Consider the following 20,783-nt stretch of genomic DNA (forward strand, 5'->3'; position numbering starts at 1 on the left):
CATTTGGAACCTTGTTTGATGCTGAGGTCTTAGGCCACGCTTGCAGAAGCAGCATCTTCACTATCATGTTGTCTGCATACAAGTTAGAGAAGGAGAAATCAGCAAAATGATCTAAGCAGAGAAGCTGTTCTCATGTGCAAGTAAAACTGGGCTAGCGAAGCCAAGCCTGGTCTTGCCCATGCATGAGAACTCGTGGAATTGTGCCCAATCCCGGTGGTGCCTTGGCAGCAAACCTGCCAAGCCAGTGAGCACTCTATTTAACCCTATTTTTCTGGTTGTCTGCCAGCCTGTGGGGCTCCCAGCTGGCATTGGAGGGATCCCCCATAATGCACTGCATACCCACATGTTGCATTATGGGAGTTCCAGGGGTTGGGGTGATGCCTCCCAGCACCCCAACCCTCCATGCTGCCAGAGAAGGCAGCTGCACATCTGGGCGTATGATCTCTGCACCCAGACCAACAGAGAGGATCTTCTGTGGGGGAGATATGCTTTTTGAGACTTCCTCCCTTGCCCCTTCAAGCCCTTTGCTATGGATCATAAGAAAGGGCTTGAAGGAGCAATTACATGCAGGGCTACATCAACGGATGTAGTGCTGTAATACTGCAATAAGATTGGAGTTTTCCTGAACCCTAGCCTTGTTTCACATCCCAAAGGCAGCAGAGAGGAGGGTAGGGCACAATATTTGCTTTTCACTCCCCTCTCTACAAAAGCCATTTTTGCTGCATACTTGTGCATACTTACATAGGAGTCAGCCCTGTTGCATACAGTGAGCAACATCCAGACTAAGTTAGTCAGCGACTAAGTGCCATTGAAATCAATAGGATTTGTTAGTCATGACCACCTAGTTCCATTGATTTCAATGGTGCTAAGTCAGAACTAACTGGATGTTGCCCAGTAGGAGTGATTTCTGTCTACACATGCATGGGATTGCGTGACATACTTCCATTCTTAACCAAGCTGGTCAAATTCCCCTAGCCCCTGTCCAACTAAAGTGAGGCATGACTAAGTCCCATTGATATTCCAGTGAAACAAGTCAGTTGTGTGACCACCAGTGTAAATCCCATTGATCTTAATGGCACCTAGCCATGCTACACTTTAGCTAGACGGACTAATATCAATGCAAATGTGCCATTTTAAGTAGTTCGGGTCATGGCATTAGTAGTGCAATAAAAGCCTTTTTCCTAGCGTATGACTGTATTGTGCTGTTGGGCCTGTGAAAGGTTACTGGTCTCTCGGAAGCTGTGTGACATTGCAGTACTCAGTGGCATGCAGGGTAGGGATGTCTCTACTTTTTCTGCTGTACTGAAGAGAAACATCATTTAGAGGAGAGGAATACCATCGTTGAATGGCTAGATTAAATCAGTCTCAGCCCATTACTTTAAATAATCAATACCCATAAGTACCAGGCTGCCATCTCTCACTCCATCATGAAAGCTGGAAAGCTAAAGGAGGAGACGTGTAATTATAGACATTTTCAAGGTTCATTTTAAGGAAAATTAAAGATCTAACATTATGACACTTGACAGGTTGCTTCTTTCTATAGCACTGGCACATCCTACACAAAGGCAGACAGAGCCAGAGACCAGAAGCAGAGAAAGGCAATTTCACTGAATCTTTTAACTGCTACCTTCACTTTTCCAATAAACCTAACAGTGCATCTTATTGAAACTCCCATTAATTTTAATAGATCAGGATTGACACCAGAAAGCCTGGCTACAGATTACACTTCTACCTGAGGAATATTTACCTAAAGCTTTCATTCCCCTGTTAACATCATTGGCATGGCTTGTGCTAGGGAGGTACCAGACCTAACCTATGAAGAGCATTGTTTCGGAGCATGATGCTGTATTCATGCTATTTTCTGAAGAGATGCGAGTTTAAATTTGGGTTAAGATAAGAACTGTTGGGGGTTGAATAAGCTGTGCTCAAAGGGAAACTACTGAAATCCTCAAAGTTCTTTGCTCAGAAAATTATATCACCGTTCTCCTTCCTCTATTAGCAAATAGATCAAAGTAAAAGAAAAAGGACTAAATTAAAGTCATTTTAAGAAAGTTTCCCCCATAAATATCTTAGCCCAAGTCTTAGGCCCCCTATAGCTCATAAACTGCTAACACACACACACACACACACACACACACACACACACACACACACACACAGAAGAATACATAGGTTGTTGAGGTTTTAGAGAGATTTAGTTCAAGGTTTTAGTTTAAAATATTAGTTTAAGGTTTAAAGCACAGGCGTAACTATAGGGGGCAGGGGGGGCACGTGCCCCGGGCGCCACTTGGCAGGGGGCGCCAAAAAGTGCCCCCGCCGATTTGCCGGAAAAAAATGCTTTTTATTTTTATATTTATTTATTTATTTATTTATTTATTTTTGCAGAGCAGTCCCCCTCTCCCGGTCCCGGCGCGCCCCCCCCCATTGGCATTGCTCATCCAGCACTGGGCGCCGTGGCGTCTTCATAGTCCAAGTCTCTGACTCTAACTCCCCGGCGCGCCCCGCCGCCCCACCACCAGTCGCGCATGCGTCGAGAGGAGGACACGCACCAGAGCAAACTTCCTGAACAACTCCCTCTTCTGAACAACTTCCTGAACGCCTGAACCAGTTCCCCTTTTTGCTCATTCAAGTCCTTCCTCCCCTATAATCTAACCATGTTTTAACTGAAAAGGTTCAGGGAGGGGGAGATGGGGGGATGTGGAGCCTTGGGTTCCACATCCCCCCATCTCTCCCGTCCTGGACTTTTTCACTATGTAATGCAAGCTAATTTAATTATATGTCATCATCAAAATGGATTAGCTGTTTCAGCCCATCAGGAAAGTCTAAACCTCCACCGATTTAATTAACCAGACTGAAAATCAGATGAACAGAGAATGTTTTAATGAAAGGTGGTATATAAATTTAACAATAAGTAAAACTATCATTAGGAGCAATTAGCGATTACTTAAACATTGGTGCTGCCAAGCAATTTGTAAATAAAACTTGAAGCCCTTTGAAAATAAGCTGGAATTAATTGTAGGTTGGGCAGGGGGTGGAAGTATATACTTCTAAATATTTATTGTTAAATTTATATACCACCTTTCATTAAAAACAACCCCAAAGTGGTTTGGTTTTAGTCATGGATTTTAATTTTAATTGCTCTTTTTGTCAATGTGATGAAGATTAGTTAAATCTGAGTGGTCTTAGGCAACCAATGTTGCATCTGAAATGCCATTTCATTTTTTATTGTCATAAATACTCTCCAACCAATTTAAATAGCAAAGGTGTATATTATCGCTTTATTCAATTGCAGGGAATCTCAAAAAAGCAGGATTTGCAACTAAGGCAGTGCATATCTTCTCTAAAATGGCCCTTTTATAGTTTTTCTAACTTTGAAATCGTAACATAAAACAAAGCATAAATGCATAAATGCTTCCCCCTCCATTTGAAACCTTTTCTGGTGTAAATAGTGCGCGGTTTTGGAAAAGGGGAGTCTTTCTTTAACAGTGGGATAATAAGGAGTCTTTAGCACTATCACCCTAGTCCCTCGAATTACTTTGGAGTCCTTGGTTTTCATTTTGTTAAAATACAGTCACTCACAAGGGAAAATCAGGAACAGAACCAGGGCGTGAGGGAGGGGCATCATAATCATAATAATCATCATTGCATCATAATTCTGATGTTTGAGATACAAGCCAACTTCACAGGGTTGTTGTGAGGAAAAACCTAAGTATGTAGTGCATTTTGAATTTTTTGGTAATTTTTGTAATTTTTAAAATTTTTAAAATAAAAGTTTTCTGAAACATGTGTGTCAGTCAGATGTATGGGGGGGGGCGGAGGGGGGGGACACGGCGGGGGGGGGGGCACAATTTCAGTGCTTGCCCCGGGCACCGTTTTCCCTAGTTACACCTCTGGTTTAAAGACATTTACTTTGAATCCGTGCTCATGACATGAATTGGAGGGTAGGAGACATCAAATACAGCTATTAATGCACATGAGAACCTGTGGGAAGCCCTCCAACTCAGTCTGCTCAAATTTTGGGCAGCTGTACCTAAGTTTTTACCAAGACAGGATAAAAAGTGGAGTTGTCCTACCTTGGTGTTTGCTTGTTTGTCGGCACTTCCCTTTCTCTGCTGCTCTCAGCAGCCAGCTGCCATGTTTGTCATAGAGTGCTGCATCTAGAGGGGCCAAGCAGAAGAGAGCTGCTGGTACACTAAGGTCTGCCTCCCTTTTGTAAGCACAATGCATTCTAGGATACCTTCCTTGTTCCTGGAGGACCCATTCCCATATTCTAAAATGAAGATTCTGGCTGCATCACTCACGTGTGCGCTAGGTTTGCAGACTCATACAGAGGCTCTGCTCATCTGTGGGGACCAGGTTAGGGACCCTTTACCTCCTCAAACCACTCCCAGATTATTGTGTGGAAGAAGTTGGAGAAATTTAGTTCAATTTGACTTACAAAGGGAGAGTCTGGGATACAGTGAGGCTATTCTGATGATCAGGTGAAATCAGGCTAGGAAAGCCTAGCCCGATTTCGCCTGACCATGTGAGCCACCGGGCTCGCAGGCGAGCCCGGTAGCTTCCAGCCACTTAGCCCACCTAACTACCCCTCCCCTTAAACTGGGTTTGCCGAGCAAGTGCTCCGCAAATCCGGTTTTCCAAATCGTGAGTAGCGCCGTGGCTACTCATGAGTAGACCCCCCCAAGCTGCAAGGCTTAAAAGCTGCCTCCCGGCTCGGGGGTCTTTCCAGTATGCCCTGCGCACTTGCGCAGGGCATACTGGAGCTTCCAGGGGCTGTGCGGCCCTTGATCCTCCCAGCCCCCACCGGCTCCATCACACAGCCGGCAGTCATGTGGGAGGCTGCTGCGGCCATTCAGAGCAGATGTCTGTGAGGAGAGCAGGCTTAGCCCGCTCTCCTCGCAACCCCCCTAGAGGCTATTCTCACCGATTGTGAGAAGAGCCTCCGTGGCTGATATCCTGACTAATGAAGGACATGTGTAAGTAGGGCTTACAGGCACACAGGAGCACCCCTTGCACAATTCTCCCTGCCCTCCTACACTCATGCTGCTATGCAAGAGAGGCAAGAGTCTGGAGCACTCTCTGGGCTCTGAGAGTGCTTAGTAAGATCAGAAACACATTGCAGAGGGTCAGCAATGTGTTCCTGATCTCACCGTGTGCTTCTGGAGCACAGGGTGTGCTGTAGTCTCTTAGTCGTCTTGCCTTTTGTCTTATGTGCTTTCTTCACTTCCACCTGGAGTGCTGCATAGGCCAGCTGCATTCAGTTTCTATTATGTAGCATTTTGGCATCATGAGATATGATGCTAGCACAGCGATGCTACTGTCATGAAAGTTCATGAAGCTTGGAAAACAAATATTTTAATAAAAGAGATAAACAAATATTTTTTAAAAGCAGTGATGGCTGTGGTAATTGAAGCACTGAAAGCAATTTAAATCACACCCTTTGTTTTGAATTTGATTCGATTATATAAAACACAGCAAATTTTCCAAAGACACATACAGGAAAATACGTAGAGGTCCCAAAGAGTTCAATGGGATTTATTGCTTAGCAAGTATGCATAGCATTGTATTCAAAGAGTGTAATCATTTTATTCCATATTTGCAGTGAGTTTCATCTCCCATTTCTTCCCACCAAAGATGCCTAATAACTTTATTGCAATCTCTAGATTGTGTTTTTGCAGAGAGTTATAAACATGCTTTCTGAATAGCCACTAACTGATGAAGAAACCTTTATTGTCACCAGTGGTGTAGTTTGCTTCTAAAATTTGAGCATAACTACAGCTAAGTCTGTTCTGCCTCCTTGCCTTCTGAAACAGCATGCAGATTAGAAATAATGCCAGCCCATAATTTTCTACCATGCAAGGGGAAAAAATAGTACTGAGTCATGATTAATGGAGTGATTCACCACATTAAGATTATTTCTAGGGAACTACTGAAATACTAACTAACAAAGTTATACTTAAGGCCTGTGATCCAGAAAAAATTAGCCACACTGAAGTCCCACTGAAATTAATGGAATTTGATTTAATAGCAACTAACTTGTCCCATTGATTTCACTGGACTTTAATCCATATTAACTGCCTATGGATTATGACATTGTGGTTCTGTACATGCAACTTGTAATAGGAGTCAAAGACCTATCCAGACATTAAGTTGTATGTGCATTCAGCTCAGAGGTGTAGCTAGGGGAGAGGGGACCCGTGTTCATCCCTCTCCGTGGTGGTCCCTTGGTGTGAGGGAGATAATGAATAAAATAGGTAGGGGTGGAGCTGGGGGCCCAGGTTTTTTGTATCCATCCACTCAATTATAGTTACACCGCTGTTCAGCTGTCTGTACATACGTACATGCTTTTGTGTTATATTTCCATTTTTTACTTTTAATCTAAAGGAAATCTAGATATAAACCATCTAAGATACAGGCACAGATAGGAAGTGTATTGCTATACATCTTTGTGCACAAAGCTGTTCTTCCATACACAGTGCGCACGTGCATTGAATGTGCACGGAACATAATGTGTAGGGATGTGTGAGCCAGCTCGCTTCGAGCTGGGCTCAACGTCGAGCTGGCCTGGTTTGGGTGGTCTGAATTCAAACTGGACTGGGGGGTACTGGTCTGAGTTTGGACTGGACTTGCCCCCTATTCTAAGAACCAGCTTGAGGACCGGATTGGGTACACTTGTAAAGGGGAATCCTTGAGGATTCCCCTTTACAAGTAAAGGGGGCATCCTCAGTCCTAATGGTAAAAGTGTCAGGTCGGGGTGGGGGTAGCGCAACAAAGCAGCCTCCATCAGCCCCTGTACCTTTAGAGGAGGCCACAGCGGAGGTGGCAGAGGCAGCGGGGGCTCCTCCAAGCCACCCGCTGGTCTCACAAATGAAAGGCCGTGGCCTGGTTTGGGCCTCTGCGCACATGTAGAGGACATTTGCATCACCACACAAAATTGCGGGGTGACATAAATGGCCTCTGTGCATGTGCTGAAGTCATGAAAATGGCCTCTGTGGGCCGCAGCTGGCCCGGGCTGTCATTTGGGAGGCCAGCGGAGGTATGGAGGTCAATGGAGGCTTGAGACATAATTTCAGTGTCTATGAAAGCAATGTCTATCAAGACAATTTGCATTTGCTAACTTTAGTCACACTAGGCCCTGATAAACAGCTGTTTGGATGAAGCAGACTTCTGATTTTGTCACATATCACATCCATTTTTTTAAAGGTAAATTTGATGGCCGTTTGCTTTCAAAAGATGAAAAAAGCCAAAGGCAAATTTAAGAGGAGCCATCATGTATATTTTTTAATATGAGGCCCTCTTTTTGCTGAGAGCAGTGCATGCTGTTTTGCATTCTATGCATAGATTTCACTTGTGCCATCATAGTCAAAACAATTAGGTCATCTTCACCTGACTTTTGTTTTGAACTGGGAAGAGGGTGGATAATCCTTTAACTAAGGTCTGCAACAGTGCATTGAGCAGAGAAGGAAAACATCTTGAGTGGATACTCAAGCAGGTTTGAAGATATCTGGGACAGCGAAGTCAACTTTGAAAGCGTTTTCTAGCAAGGAGAGAGAGAGAGTGAGAGGGAGAGAGAGAGAGAGAGAGAGAGGCCAGATTCAGACAAAACACGAAACAGGAGGTCTGTTCACTTCTGGTTTTACTAGCTGAAGGTCTGGACCCAGGGAACTGGAGTTAAAAGAAAAGAAATTGGTTTTTTTAAAAAAAGTTCCCCTCCACTAACTCAATTCGTCACCATTGGTTTGTAGTGAGTTATGCTACTGTAAAGTGTATTTCGGCGGTGCCTTCATTATGTCTATGGCTCCTATTGCTTGCTCTTTGGGGTCTTTTGATTGTTGCTATTGCTACAGCTATTGCTCTCTGAAACAAAAACCTCTTCATGAAGCTATGTACCTTGACTTCATGTCAATGCTTCTGTTCTGATTTTTGTTAAATTACAAATAAGGTGACATTAGAGGAGAAACAAATCCCATCTTTTTCTACTTGTCTGAACTATCTTTGGATTAGCCTAGCCTAATACCACAGGCATCCATTTTGCTTGGAGAGGAAAAGCCTAAGGTGAGATAAAGTATATGTTCTCAGCAGGCACATATATCTCCTAATCAAAAGGGTCGTATACGTCTCAGTTTGGCCTCCAAACTTGGATTGATTACATGTTCCTAGTGCTTGTTTTCATCACTTCAGGATGTAGCTGTATGCTTGCTCTTTGGGCAGCAACTTCCATTCCCTGCTTATATATTCGCTCTTCCTCGGAAGAGGTCAGAGCAGGTTTCCAGGCAGTCTCCTGGTTGTGTACTGCCTCTTTAAGGGCAAGCCCAGAAAACGCCAGGATGAGATCATGTGAGAAAACTGTTTTGCACCTGAAGCCTGTGTGAGTGCTGGGACGGATATGATCTCCTCAGAGACCTAACCATCCTAGGCTCTGAGGGACCAGAAACTAAGGGCAGTGAGCAGATAAATTGTGGTATTGCTGTTTTCATCAATCTAAATTTATGTGCTGAGTTTTTCCAGTAAATTATTAACAATAAATAGTTGACTTATTTGATGAGGTCTGCTGTGTGCTGCTGTTCTGACATCTCTAATATTCCCATCTATGCTTAATATCCTATACTGTGCTCATAGCTAGACAACCTGCTTAACTTTAGAAGTGAATCTGTAACATAGGCCTTCAGATCATCCCTGAACCAGGCTACTATTAGAAGTGGATCTTCAGTGTTTTTCAACTTACACTTTCCAAACTCAATTCAAATTTCAGCATATTCTGCCCTTTTTAGCCCTGACTGAGGCACCAGAGATAAACTATGCCTCAGCAACCAATCCCTCTTTCGATAGATACAGTCAGGATTTTTCCTATGAAATAGAATAGATGGTCTAACTTGTAGAAGAGCAGCTTCACTGTTTATAGTGGTGGTCCTGTCCAAGCAAATTGAGCATATTGGTGAAGGATTCTGTATTAAATGACGTGCATTCACTTATGAAACATATACACGTAACATAGGAACATAGGAAGCTGCCTTCTACCGAGTCTGACCATTGGTCCATCCAGCTCAGTATTGTCTACACAGCAGCTTCTCCAAGGTTGCAGGCAGGAATCTCTCTCAGACCTATCTTGAAGATGCCAGAGAGAGAACCTGGAATCTTCTGCATGCAAGCAAGCAGATGCTCTGCCCACTGTGGGCAGATGCTCTGCCCACTGTGTATTCCTCCCCTAAGAGGAATATCTTACAGTGCTCATACAGGAAATCACTCATTCAAATGCAAACAGGGTGGACCCTGCTTAGCAAAGGGAACAATTCATGCTTGCTACCACAAGATCAACTCCACAACTCTATTTACATAACAAAAATATGCATGGCAATCATGAACCTCATGCTTCTATCATCCACTTGATGATAAAGGTGGACAAACTAAGGTCACACAGATAGTGCAGTCTGTTCAAAAATATTGTATATTAAATCAACAGCAGAAAGTCCATTTAACTTAGAAGAAAGCTTTAAAAATAATTTTATTTAGTTTTACATGGATATCCCACTTTTTCTCTGAGGAGCCCAGAACAGTGTGAATGGCTGTTTATTTCCACAACAACCCTGTGAGGCATTAGACTGAGAGAAGTGAGTGGCCCAGAGTCACCCAGTGAGATTCCTGACTGAGTGGGGATTTGAATGTGGATCTCCCCTGTGCTAGTTCAACACTCTAACCACTACACCACCCTGGCTTTCACCTATGGAGGTGAGACCTATCAAAAGCTACTAGCCATGATGAAATCTCCACTTTCAGAGGCAGTATACCTTTGTGTTCCAGATGCTGGGGTTAGAAACTAAGGGATGGCTATCTCCAGCATGCCCTGCTTGGCAGTTTCCAATGGCATGCTGTCTGCTGAAGACAGAATGCTGGAGGAAATGCATCTTGCAAGGCATTTCTTATGTTCATAATTAGCAAAGTCCTTAGATAAATGAAGTATAGGAATCAAGCTCTCACAGATTCTTTTCTTTCCAAATCATTTTAGGATTGCTTCCAGCTTTTTGTGGCTGCAGGTGTTCAGCACAACTTCAATTCAGACCAGAGCCCAACAGACGGAGGCATTTGTCTCCAGCAAAGAATAAAATATCATTGACAACAGGTAATACATCATAGAGTGAATGGGGAGGAGAGCAGCAGAGGATACTTATGAGATATTTGGATCCTCCTGTTTTACATGCATTCCTTGATTTGATCAAATTAAAACTCTGTAAAACAAAGCACTTTTAAAACTATTTTCTAAAACACTGTATCTATCGTTTTACCAGAATAAGGGCCAGACTAGACCTAGCTGGAACTCTTCATATCTTTTTCTGTTTAAAGAAGTAGCTATGGGAGGGGGAGTGGTTGAATCAGGGCAATAGTCCAGGGCAGGGAGTCCAGACCTTTCTTCCTGTTCCATAGCACTATTCCAAAGTGTCCCCTAAAGCTGCTCCAGAGGTGAAAATTGGTAGGCATATAAAATCTGTCTGTAAGTTTGCCCCTTAGGGGCGACTGAAAGTTGAAGAATTGGTGTAGGAGCAAAGAGTTAACCTCCTCCCCACACCATAGCCCAGACTCCAAACCAAGCCTATTCATATGTTATATTAAATGTGCATATACTCTGTGTACAGTGTCCAGGGCTGCTCAGCTTTGGCCCTCCAGCTGTTTTTGGATCACAACTCCTATAATCCCCAGCCACAGTGGCTAATAGACAAGGATTATGGGAGTTGTAGGCCAACTTCTGCAGGAGGGCTGAAGCTGAGCAGCCCTGGTACTGTATAAGATTGTTGATCTCTGTGCATGCACAATTATTCAAACATGAAGTTGTTCTCAAGACCATTGGTTTGGTGGTTAGGGCAAGTGTGTGTGTGTGTGTGTGTGTGTGTGTGTGTGTGTGTGTGTAGAGGCAGGGCTTTACTTACCTCCTCCCCTAAATGATCATCCTGCTGCTCAGAACAGCACAGGATGAAGACCCACACAATCTGTGCAGTGCAGATTGCTGGAGGCTGGAGAAATGAGTCTCAGCCTCCAGGTATCCCACAATGCACCATGCAATGGAATCCCCCATGAGTTGGGCACTCTAGGCTCTAGATTCTGAGTGCAGCCCGAGCACACAAATGACCCCATTAGACTCGGAACTTGTCTGTGACTGCAGTTTCTCTAAGTGCATATGATAATTTTTCTCTGTTGCTGTTAATGTTCTTGACCCATACCCAATAACATGGAGTTGGCCTTCCTGTCATTGACAGAGAGCTGCACCAAGCCCTTTGTTGAAAGTATCTACATGTAAAATAGAGCAATGACATATCTGGGTATGCCATTACTGGAGGTTGCACTAGGTGTTCAATCAGCTCATTCAATACCCGTTGGTGATGTTCTGTCCAAGTGATTGGTTGTTTGGAGGGTATAGGCCCTGAGATCCCTTGTCATCTTGCTATCTTTGTCCCTTTTTTAGTTGCTCTGTGAGAACCATTCATGTCAGATCCTAAAGGAGAATTTAACAAGTCATATAAACTTTTAGCTATTTGAGAAAAATATTGGATATATTCCCAATAGTAAGTAAGAAACCCTAGTAATTTGCTAAGTTCCCCCATGGGCTTTGGAACTTGTTCTGCCAGGGTTTGAACTGCCAGAGTGTCAGCAGGATCCATTCTGTAACCTCTAGCAGACACGATCATCACCACATAGCATACTTCTCTTTTAAAAAGATTGCACTTAGAAGCTTTGAGTTGGAAGCCATATTTCTGTAGCTGCTGTAACAACCTTGTCACGTTCTACAAGTGCTCCTCAAATGTGCCACTGTAAACTAGGACATCATCCCAGAATAGAATGCAAATGGCATCCCTATTTTTTCTAAGCTTTCTTCCATAGACCTCTGGAAGGATGCAGGTGCATTAGTCAATCCAAATGGGATCTGTGCCCTCTCATATAGTTCCCAGGAAGTGTTGAAAGCCATCAGGTGATGACTTTGTTCAGTGATATATCCTTAACTAGGTCCAAAAGAGAGAACCAAGTTTTGTCCCCTAATCTGCTAAGCACATCCTGAATTTGGGGGATAGGCTGCCTATCTGATATTGTTTTCCTGTTCAATTCCCAATAATCCACACAAAGATGGAGGCTCCCATCTTTTTTCCAAACACAGACTACTGGAAATGATTATGAAGTTCTTAATTTTGTAATGTATATTCTTTGTTAAGGAGGTTTGGGGATATTCCTTTACTGTTCTTTATATAATGGGTGTGGGCCTGAGATGTATGTCTTCTGAACTGGATGTTCGTCATGCAGATTGATATGCATTTTCACTGTGGGAATTTGTCCCAGGTCTCCCTCATCTCTGGAAAATGCTCTTGATACCTCTCTCAACATCTTTTGGGCCATTTCCTTCTGTAGGCCACAGAGATAACTTCGGTCCACAGCTGGTTCAAACAACATCTTCTCTTCTTCCCCCTTCATCTGAAGGGATTCAGACTTGGGGCTGTGCGTTTTGTATTTTTTTCTGTTTTGATTTGTACCAAATCCAAATCAACCCCATTTTGTATTTTGTCTGAAATTAAGCCTTCCGAATCACCCCAGTTTTGTTTTGTATCCAAATTAATCAGAATCAGAATCTGAATTAATTCAGATTTAAAAATGGGTCATGTGGTCAAAAGAGTGGGTGGGAGTTATAGTGCCCAATGAATGGAAGCTACCACAAAAAATTCAAAGGAATTGGGCAAACTGCTGATTTTTGGTTAATTTTTGAAGTTTGCATGTCTTTCAGATTTTCTCCATAAGGTATGATGTTGGTTTCAGGGAAAGTATAGATTCATGCGGGGTGGGGGGAAAGGGTGGCCCAGAGTGCAGTGTGGTTGGTGGTAGTGCCCAGTTGGTGCAAGGAAGCTGCCACAATTTTTTCAGAGGAATTGGGCAAAGGGCTGATTTTTAAAGAATTAATGAAGTTACGTGTCTTTCAGATTTTCCTTGTAGGGTATAATGGAGGTTTCTGTAGTCCCATAACTCCACTTGAGGGGCACTGGGGTGGCCGAGAGCAAGTGGCGGTATAGTGCACATAGGGTGCCTACCACCCACATAGGTTGCCAACCCATGAAGTTCAGGGTTTTGTTCTAGAGGTGTTCTGAGAGTAGATTCTCTGGTAGCATATGAAAGTGGATTCATGGTTTTTCATAAAAAATCTCATTTGCTACCAGAGAATCTAAACTCAACACCACAGAAACAACAAAGCCCAGTACCCCAATGGGTTAGCAATCCAGGGGAGTGGTTGGCACCCTCTGTGCACTACACCACCACTCACTTTGGGCCATCCCAGTGCCCCCCAGGTGGAGTTATGGGGCTGCTGAAACCTCCATTATTCCCTATGGGAAAAAATCTTAAAGATACGTAAACCTCAAAAATTCCTAAGAAATCAGCCCTTTGTCCTATTTGTAATCTGGGTGCACCAACCTTGGGGCACTGCCACCCAACCTACTGTTTTGCCCCTGAAGCCCCACATAAACAATTTGAAAGAGTGAAGAGAATGATGAACAACAAGGACACTTAATTTTTTGGCACAGTTATTTGAGAATTTTGCAGCGAGTGTAAGCCTGTCCCTGTGGCACTAGCACAGCAGCACAACCCATTTGTGGATTCAAGCAATCTTTCAATAAAAACTCCCCATGGAACAGTGACCACAGGTCATTTGAGATAGCAAGATAGACCAATGAGCCAGCGTGGTGTAGTGGTTACAGTGCTGGACTAGGACTGGGGAGACTCGAGTTCAAATCCCCATTCAGCCACGATACTAGCTGGGTAACTCTGGGCCAGTCACTTCTCTCAGCCTAACCTACTTCACAGGGTTGTTGTGAGGAGCAACCTAAGTATGTAGTACACCGCTCTGGGCTCCTTGGAGGAAGAGTGGAATAGAAAATGTAAAAAATAAAATAAAAATAAAATAAAACTGCCTTGGTACTATGGAACAGCTTTAAATGTTCATTTAAATGAAGTGGAGTGAGCCGTAGCCCAAACAAATCAGCCTACTGTTCAGAACTGTTGAGATTTATCATCACTGCATTTAAGAAAGTGCAAAACCATGGATCATGGTTACAAGAAATAGAGAAGAAACTAAGATTCCTGGGGAAGTTTGACAGATATTCCCCACCCCCCTCCTTTTGTCTCCCGTAGTCCCATGTGGATGACCTGTCCCTGCAATAGCAAAAGTTGTGAACCACTGGCTTAGACATCATGTCCCACCAAATTACATTGTGGCCTAAATTACATTAGACTGCTCAACTTGGGCAACAAAACTTAAGACACCACTATAACTCATAAAAATCAGAAGAAAAATAAAATAGCTCTTCAGAAGAGCCCTGAACAAGTCAAGAGATTCTTTCTAAACCTTTAGAAAGAAAAACCTGTGTAATTTCAGAACTTTCCTAACCAGCTTCTCAAAAAGCTTCTCCACACAATTTATACAATGGCTTTTAGCAAGAGCTTTGGAATTGCATTGAGCTCCCAAAGATATTTGGGTATTTCTGTCTGAAAATGCTGTCTTCCAAATCCCTTTGCAAGGTCAGTTTGCATTTCAATCACACTAAATACAACACATACTTAACTAAACCATTCAAGCTCAAAAGCTTTTTGCATATCTTATCTTCTGCTAATCACTCAGTGCCTCAGCTGGAGTGGAGAGAATCAGAGAAGTCAATTTGAATTGCGATGCTTTTCCAAAGAACAAAGCATTCTGTCTGAAACACAGTCATTTCGATTTGGAAACAAAAATCTCTGTTTTTTAATTCTTAATTTTGTTTTGGTTACAAAACCTCCGAAATTGCCATTTTCGGGCACAAAACATTTTGTACACTGGGGTTTCAGACTTGATATGGTGGAGACTTCCCAGTGGGGTTCATGCTCTTAAGAGTATATCACGTTTTGTAGGAAAACTAACTGAGATGTTTACTTGGCAGGGTGCTCCTTTCGGTATTTGGTCCAATGTTTCTTCAAAGTACAGGTCCTCAGGCCACAATGCAGTTGGGTCTGGTTCAAATATAGTAGTCAGGCTTTCCTGGTGAGGCTGTACAGGGGTCCAACATTTCACATATATTGTTTTTCCTTTAGGAATCCATACATCCCTTTTCCCTACCTTAAGGCCACATAATTGATCAGAATTGTTGCCTCTGAATTTACTAAGGTTTCTACTTTTCCGTTGTCAGCATATGGGAATACATGCTTCATTCTGCTGAGGAAACTGAATGTAGATGCTTTCCTGGTTGAGCTGAGGAGAGCTGGTCTTGTGGTAGCAAGCATGACTTGTCCCCTTAGCTAAGCAGGGTCCACCCTGTTTGCATATGAATGAGAGACTAGAAGTGTGAGCACTGTAAAATATTCCACCTAGGGAATGGGGCTGCTCTGGGAAGAACAGAAGATTTCAAGTTCCCTCTGTGGGATCTCCAAGATAGGGCTGAGAGAGATTCCTGCCTGCAACCTTGTAGAAGCTGCTGCCAGTCTGTGAAGACAATACTGAGCTAGATAGACCAATGGTCTGATTCAGTATATGGCAGCTTTCTATGTTCCTATGACATTTTACCACATCCCCAATAACATTGTAGCCAATGATCACATGTTCCATTTCACATGAACTGGTAAGCATAGTGAACGTCAAGTGGTCATCATATAAGGATAACTGAAACTGGGCCTTGATCCATCCCTCATAGGGTTTTGGAGTTCTATTGGCTGCTTTCAGTTCAAATTCTCTGTCCATTTCTAGCAGTTCTCCAAGCTTCCTTGGGAGTATTCCTCTGCCCACTGGCTAGACACCATGGACACTTGTGCCCCTGTATCCCACAGAGCTGGGGTCTGGTGAGGAAGCACCAAGATATAATACATCCCCCCCTCCAAGTGGGCCATTCTGGCTTTCTGCTTAGGGGTGAGATGACGTGCATAAGTAGCTTCTGCCACATCCTGCTGTGCAGACAGGGGCCAAGTGCTTGTTTTGATTCTGGGACCATGCTGTCTGGGTGGTCACTCCTGGTCCTGTTGGAGTGACCTTCTACTATTTCATGCCAGAGTTTTTTTCTGAGATAACCTCCTGGCACAACACCCTGACTGGGAGTGTTCTTCACTTCCACATTGGAAACAATGATTGCATGTGTCCCCTTGTCCAGTCTGTTGACAGATTCTGCAACCTCTTCTTTCATACTGGCTATTCGTGTCTCTTATATCCCCACAGTTTGCACATAGGTTTGCATTCTGAACATCTTGCTTTAAAGATTGACTACGGCTTTAACTTCTTTAATTTCTTCAAGGCTAGCTTTCAGTTCCTTCATTTCATTCGGCAAGGAATTGCTCTTTTCCTTGGGTGGTAATACTGTACTCCCCTCAGGCTCAGGTTCTAGATGTAGGTGTTGCACAGTTAGATCTTTTTCAAGTCTTCACATGGGCCCCACTTCCCCATTTTTGGTTCTTTTCTCATTCCTTAATGACAACCATGTTCAGGTTTTCAAATAAAAGGTTATCAGTGATATGACTGTCCTTTAAATTAGGTTGCATCAAGATCCAGATAATATCACTCTTAATTCCTGTTAGGAAGGAGTGGAGTAACATGTTCTGTACAAGGGCAGGATCATACTCTAAGTCAGAGTCTGCTTCCTGTGAGGCAAACAGAATTTCTGGTCTCAAATCCATTAGTCTGACTAGGAAATCCTGGGGTGTCTTGGGGTTTTTGCACTGCTTTTGACAAGAATAAACACAGCCCTGTTGCATCTTTTTTCTGGTGGTGGGATCATATAAAGTGCCTCAGTTTTGCTAGGCTGAAATCTCTTTTTCTTTCCAGATAGATTCTGAGGCTAAGTGCAGGGGAAGTCACCTTAATTACAGCTTCTATGATTTCTGTCTCACTCTATCCTTTTTGGATTTCACCCTCAATCTGATAGGCCAAGCTGGTGAAATTCAATCTGTCCATTTGCAGAGGTTTGCCTATCTGCCTAGTTATCTTAAAATCTTCCCTCTGTTTTGGTTCCACTCCTATAGGTGATTTTCTCTCCTTCAAAATTTCCTATCTCCTCCATTTTTTTTGAACCGGTCTAATAGTTTTACTTTCTCAAGATATTGCTTCTGTGGTCCTTTCTTTTTAGTTACAGTTCTGAACTCCTCAATCTGATCTTTCATTTTCAATAATGTGGATAGGCCCTCATCTTCTAATTCTCTTTGTTCAGCATTATTCAAATGTTGCACTACGTATTTGAGTAAAGCAAAATAGCTCTTAGTTGCAATCTTAGAATTATTTGGCCAAGAAACATCCAAGGAGTCCCACGCTTTTAAAAACTGCTCCTCCTGCAGTTGATACAAAAGACCTTACACCTTCATAAGCAGGCCTTCTAAATCATTATCAGCCATACTGCCTCTTGCCTGTGCAGTTCTTAACAAGGCCCCTCTTACTGTACTATGGTCTTCAGAAATTCTCCCTTGTAACACTCAGACCTCCAGAACTGGATAGGTTCGTATCATGGGGATGAAATCTGTTAAATTCACCCTCCTGACTGTTTCACCAAAATGTTACACCACAATCCAAGGAGGTTATTTAAAAAATCAAAGATTTATTGCTTCACAGATCAGCAGATACTTTTACAACCTATTTCCTCTTTGTCTAGGCCAAAATTATTCTGGTTCCCTCCTTTCCCCCAGAGTTCTACTAGGCTTTCCTTTTTAAAAGTGACAGTACTGTATTAACAATCAATACCAACAAAGCCTTAACCAGTTGCTTTCACATATACATAATGGCCACCTTCACACATAATGGCAAACCACAGGTCCAACAGACCTGCAGTTTTCCCCCATTCCCCCTGCTGCACTTCTAGATGATACTGATCTACAGTCTGGGATACTGCAAGGGGCGGGGAAGAATTGGCCGTGTGGGCTTCGTCCTTTGTATGAAGGAAAGCCACGATAGCCAATTAAGAAGGAGAGAGGGAACCTGAACCTCTGGCATCCTCTCCAAGGAAAGGACATGACATTGTAATGTTGCTTCCTTTCCCAGTGCAATGGTGGTTGCTGGGGAAAAAGGCAGCATTTTTAAAAGCTTCAGTATATGGCAGCTTCCTATGTTCCTATGTAAGGCAAGCATAGGAACATAGGAAGCTGCAATATACTAAGTCAGACCATTGGTCCATCTAGCTCAGTATTGTCTACACAGACTGGCAGTGGCTTCTCCAAAGGTTTCAGGCAGGAATCTCTCTCAGCCCTATCTTGGAGATGCAAGGAAGGGAACCTGGAACCTTCTGCTCTTCCCAGAGTGGCTCCATCCCCTGAGGGGAATATCTTATAGTGCTCACACATCAAGTCTCCTATTCATATGCGATCAGGGTGGACCGCACTTCACCAATGATCCAGTTGAAATGATACAATACAATATTGTATTGTATCAAATGGTTATTTATTGGTTATTTATTTATTGGACAATTTTTTCATTGGATCATATCCAATGAAAAATTATCTGATAAAACCTGTATCACATTGGTTCCAGTTATTGGCCCGATGCAATGCTTAGTTCTGTTTATGCTCCAGTTTCTGGCAATACTTCTTCATTCAGCCACCTTTTTGCTGGGTAGACGTTTGCTCAGCTTTTGCACTTTTGTTCAAGCTTTCATTTATTTCTGACACTACCATGGAAAGAAATATTTGTATGCATTATTTCCTCTAGCTTGGTCCCAAACATGGGGAGGGAGCAGGAGTGAAGCTAAATACAGAGTAAGAGATTTGTCAATAGGTGTGATAAGGTATGATTTTCCACAAGTAATGACTTTTTCTCCATGGAACTCCCTTTCCCACCAGACTGTGAAGCACTTCACAGTTTATTTCAGCATCTGCTGATAATAGATGCTACATGCAATGTTCACATGCTCATAAGAGCTTGTTGTCCTCTTATAAAATTTACCCCAGTCCTAGCCATGAACAGCAATAACATCAGATTTTGTAATGCTGCGGCTGTAAAGGTCCTTTGTTTCTAAAACTGAGCAACTCTTCTGCAGGTTCTCCTCCTCCTCTTTATTTAGCAGGGGGAGAGTAATTGGCCCTATCCACCCCCAACACAGTACCTCCAGTGATGTTGCTGGTATCTATCTTATGCTTCTTGTGAGCCCTTTGGAGGCAGGGATCCATCTTATTTATTTATTATTTCTCTGTGTAAACCACCCCGAGCCATTTTTGGAAGGGTGGTATAGAAATCCAATCCAATCCAATCAATCAATCAATCAATCAATCAATCAGTAGTCATTCTTTCATAAACTTATCAAAACAACTTTTTTTGGTCTAAAAAAAGGACCAGTTACTCAAAGCAGAACAAGTCATATTGCAACTCATCCATGAGTTGCATGAGGTTATTTTTTAAGTTAAGAGATTATTACATAACATGTCCATTTCAGTATGTTTATTTACAGTATTGTGAATAGGAATCAATGCACAATAATCATTAGCTGTAGTTTGGTTTGTGCTATGTGAAATTTCATTACTAATATTTTTCTGTTAATATATATCATGAAAGGGAATGGATTTCACTCTTCATCTGAGGATTCTTTAGCCTTTTTTATATCTGCTCTTTACTTTAATTTACTCTTAGTTCTTACTAGAAAAATGAATGTAATTTCTTTACATTATTGGTGCCAACAGACCAAAACACTTTCAGGCCCTTGATGCTTGAATATTTGGATTTCAAACATAGCATCAAAAGATATGATTTAAATAAAACTCAAAGCTTCTTATTGAAGTTATGACAATATAGAGTTTATTTGTGTGGCTTTCAACGTAGTTATTGGAATGCCCCTTTAAAGTCTGGCAGATTGTAAAAGTGACTGTTGCTCAATCATTTTGAGAAGTAACATGCTGCACTTTGAGAACAAAAGGGCAGAGCAGATGGACAATAGACTGCTACAATGCTCAGGGCATCACAATGTTGGTAGCCCAGGAGGTAACACAATCACACACTTTGCACCCTGAAGTGGCGTGCCATTATGAACATTACTACAAATAAACATGTTTGATTGCAGTGGTTGTATCCCTCTGTTCAGTAAACCTCTGCAAATTAATCAGGAATCATGATTTCATATGCTAAAACCCTAAATCTCCCCCCCCCACTGAATAGTATACTGATGTGGGACAGAAACACATCTCCAGAACAATAACATTCCCCTGCTTGTGGTGGTTTGGTTAATCAATTCATTGATCTAGGCCAAATTCATTGATCTAGGCCATTGATCTTTTGAATGGGGTTTTCATTACAAGAGAACTTCATTAATTGCAGATTTCATATCTGTGGTTTCGTGTATCCATGGTTGGGGAATTGGCACCCGGGGGGAAAGGCAACTGTTAATTTTCACATATCCGTGGGTCGGGGGGTGGCCAGAAATGACCTCAGAGGTCATTTCCAGCTGCTGTTTTTGAGATTGGGAGCCTCAAAATGGATTGTTTTGAAGAAAACCCTCCAGAAAAAAACTGTGTTTTTCAGCTGATTTTTTGCTATTGGGGGGCATTGCTGTGCTGCCTGGGACCCACGGATCATGGTAGGCCACTTCCCACACATTTTTAGGGATCTCCTCCCTTTTTTTAACATTGTCCTAACCTCTGGGAACCTAACCCCTGTGATCCCATTGCCTCAAAGCCTCCATATCCACGGTTTCCATATCCATGGTCATAGCGGAAAACAGAACCTCCACGATATGGAGGTTCTCCTGCACTTTTATTCCAGTCCTGGTATAGAGGCGGGACTAACAAACAGCCAGCAACAAGAGCACTGAAGGCAGACTGCACTTGCCTCTTTATAA

The 20,783-nt window shown here is 42.7% G+C and overlaps 1 protein-coding gene and 1 long non-coding RNA gene across 17 annotated transcripts in view; one reads left to right on the forward strand and one right to left on the reverse strand.

Moving 5' to 3' along the window:
* The window catches only part of LOC128327058 (uncharacterized), a 100,940-nt gene that overhangs the window by 77,556 nt on the left and 2,601 nt on the right, over positions 1-20,783 (reverse strand). For all 7 annotated transcript variants that reach the window (XR_008308437.1, XR_008308444.1, XR_008308451.1 and 4 more), the window contains one exon: positions 4,074-4,157. This is a non-coding gene — a long non-coding RNA (uncharacterized LOC128327058). The remainder of the gene's footprint in view (positions 1-4,073; positions 4,158-20,783) is intronic.
* Positions 1-20,783, forward strand: part of LOC128326989 (histamine N-methyltransferase-like) — a 194,096-nt gene that overhangs the window by 17,447 nt on the left and 155,866 nt on the right. For 7 of the 10 annotated variants that reach the window (XM_053255046.1, XM_053255043.1, XM_053255072.1 and 4 more), the window contains one exon: positions 10,004-10,117. The gene's annotated coding sequence lies outside the window, so the exon portion shown is untranslated. Of the gene's footprint in view, positions 1-7,960; positions 8,056-8,371; positions 8,462-10,003; positions 10,118-20,783 lie in introns of those variants that run through there. The other 3 variants (XM_053255078.1, XM_053255116.1, XM_053255096.1) reach the window with 3 other exon arrangements.

The sequence above is a fragment of the Hemicordylus capensis genome, chromosome 1, assembly GCF_027244095.1.
Source record: "Hemicordylus capensis ecotype Gifberg chromosome 1, rHemCap1.1.pri, whole genome shotgun sequence".
NCBI classification, from domain to species: Eukaryota; Metazoa; Chordata; class Lepidosauria; order Squamata; family Cordylidae; genus Hemicordylus; species Hemicordylus capensis.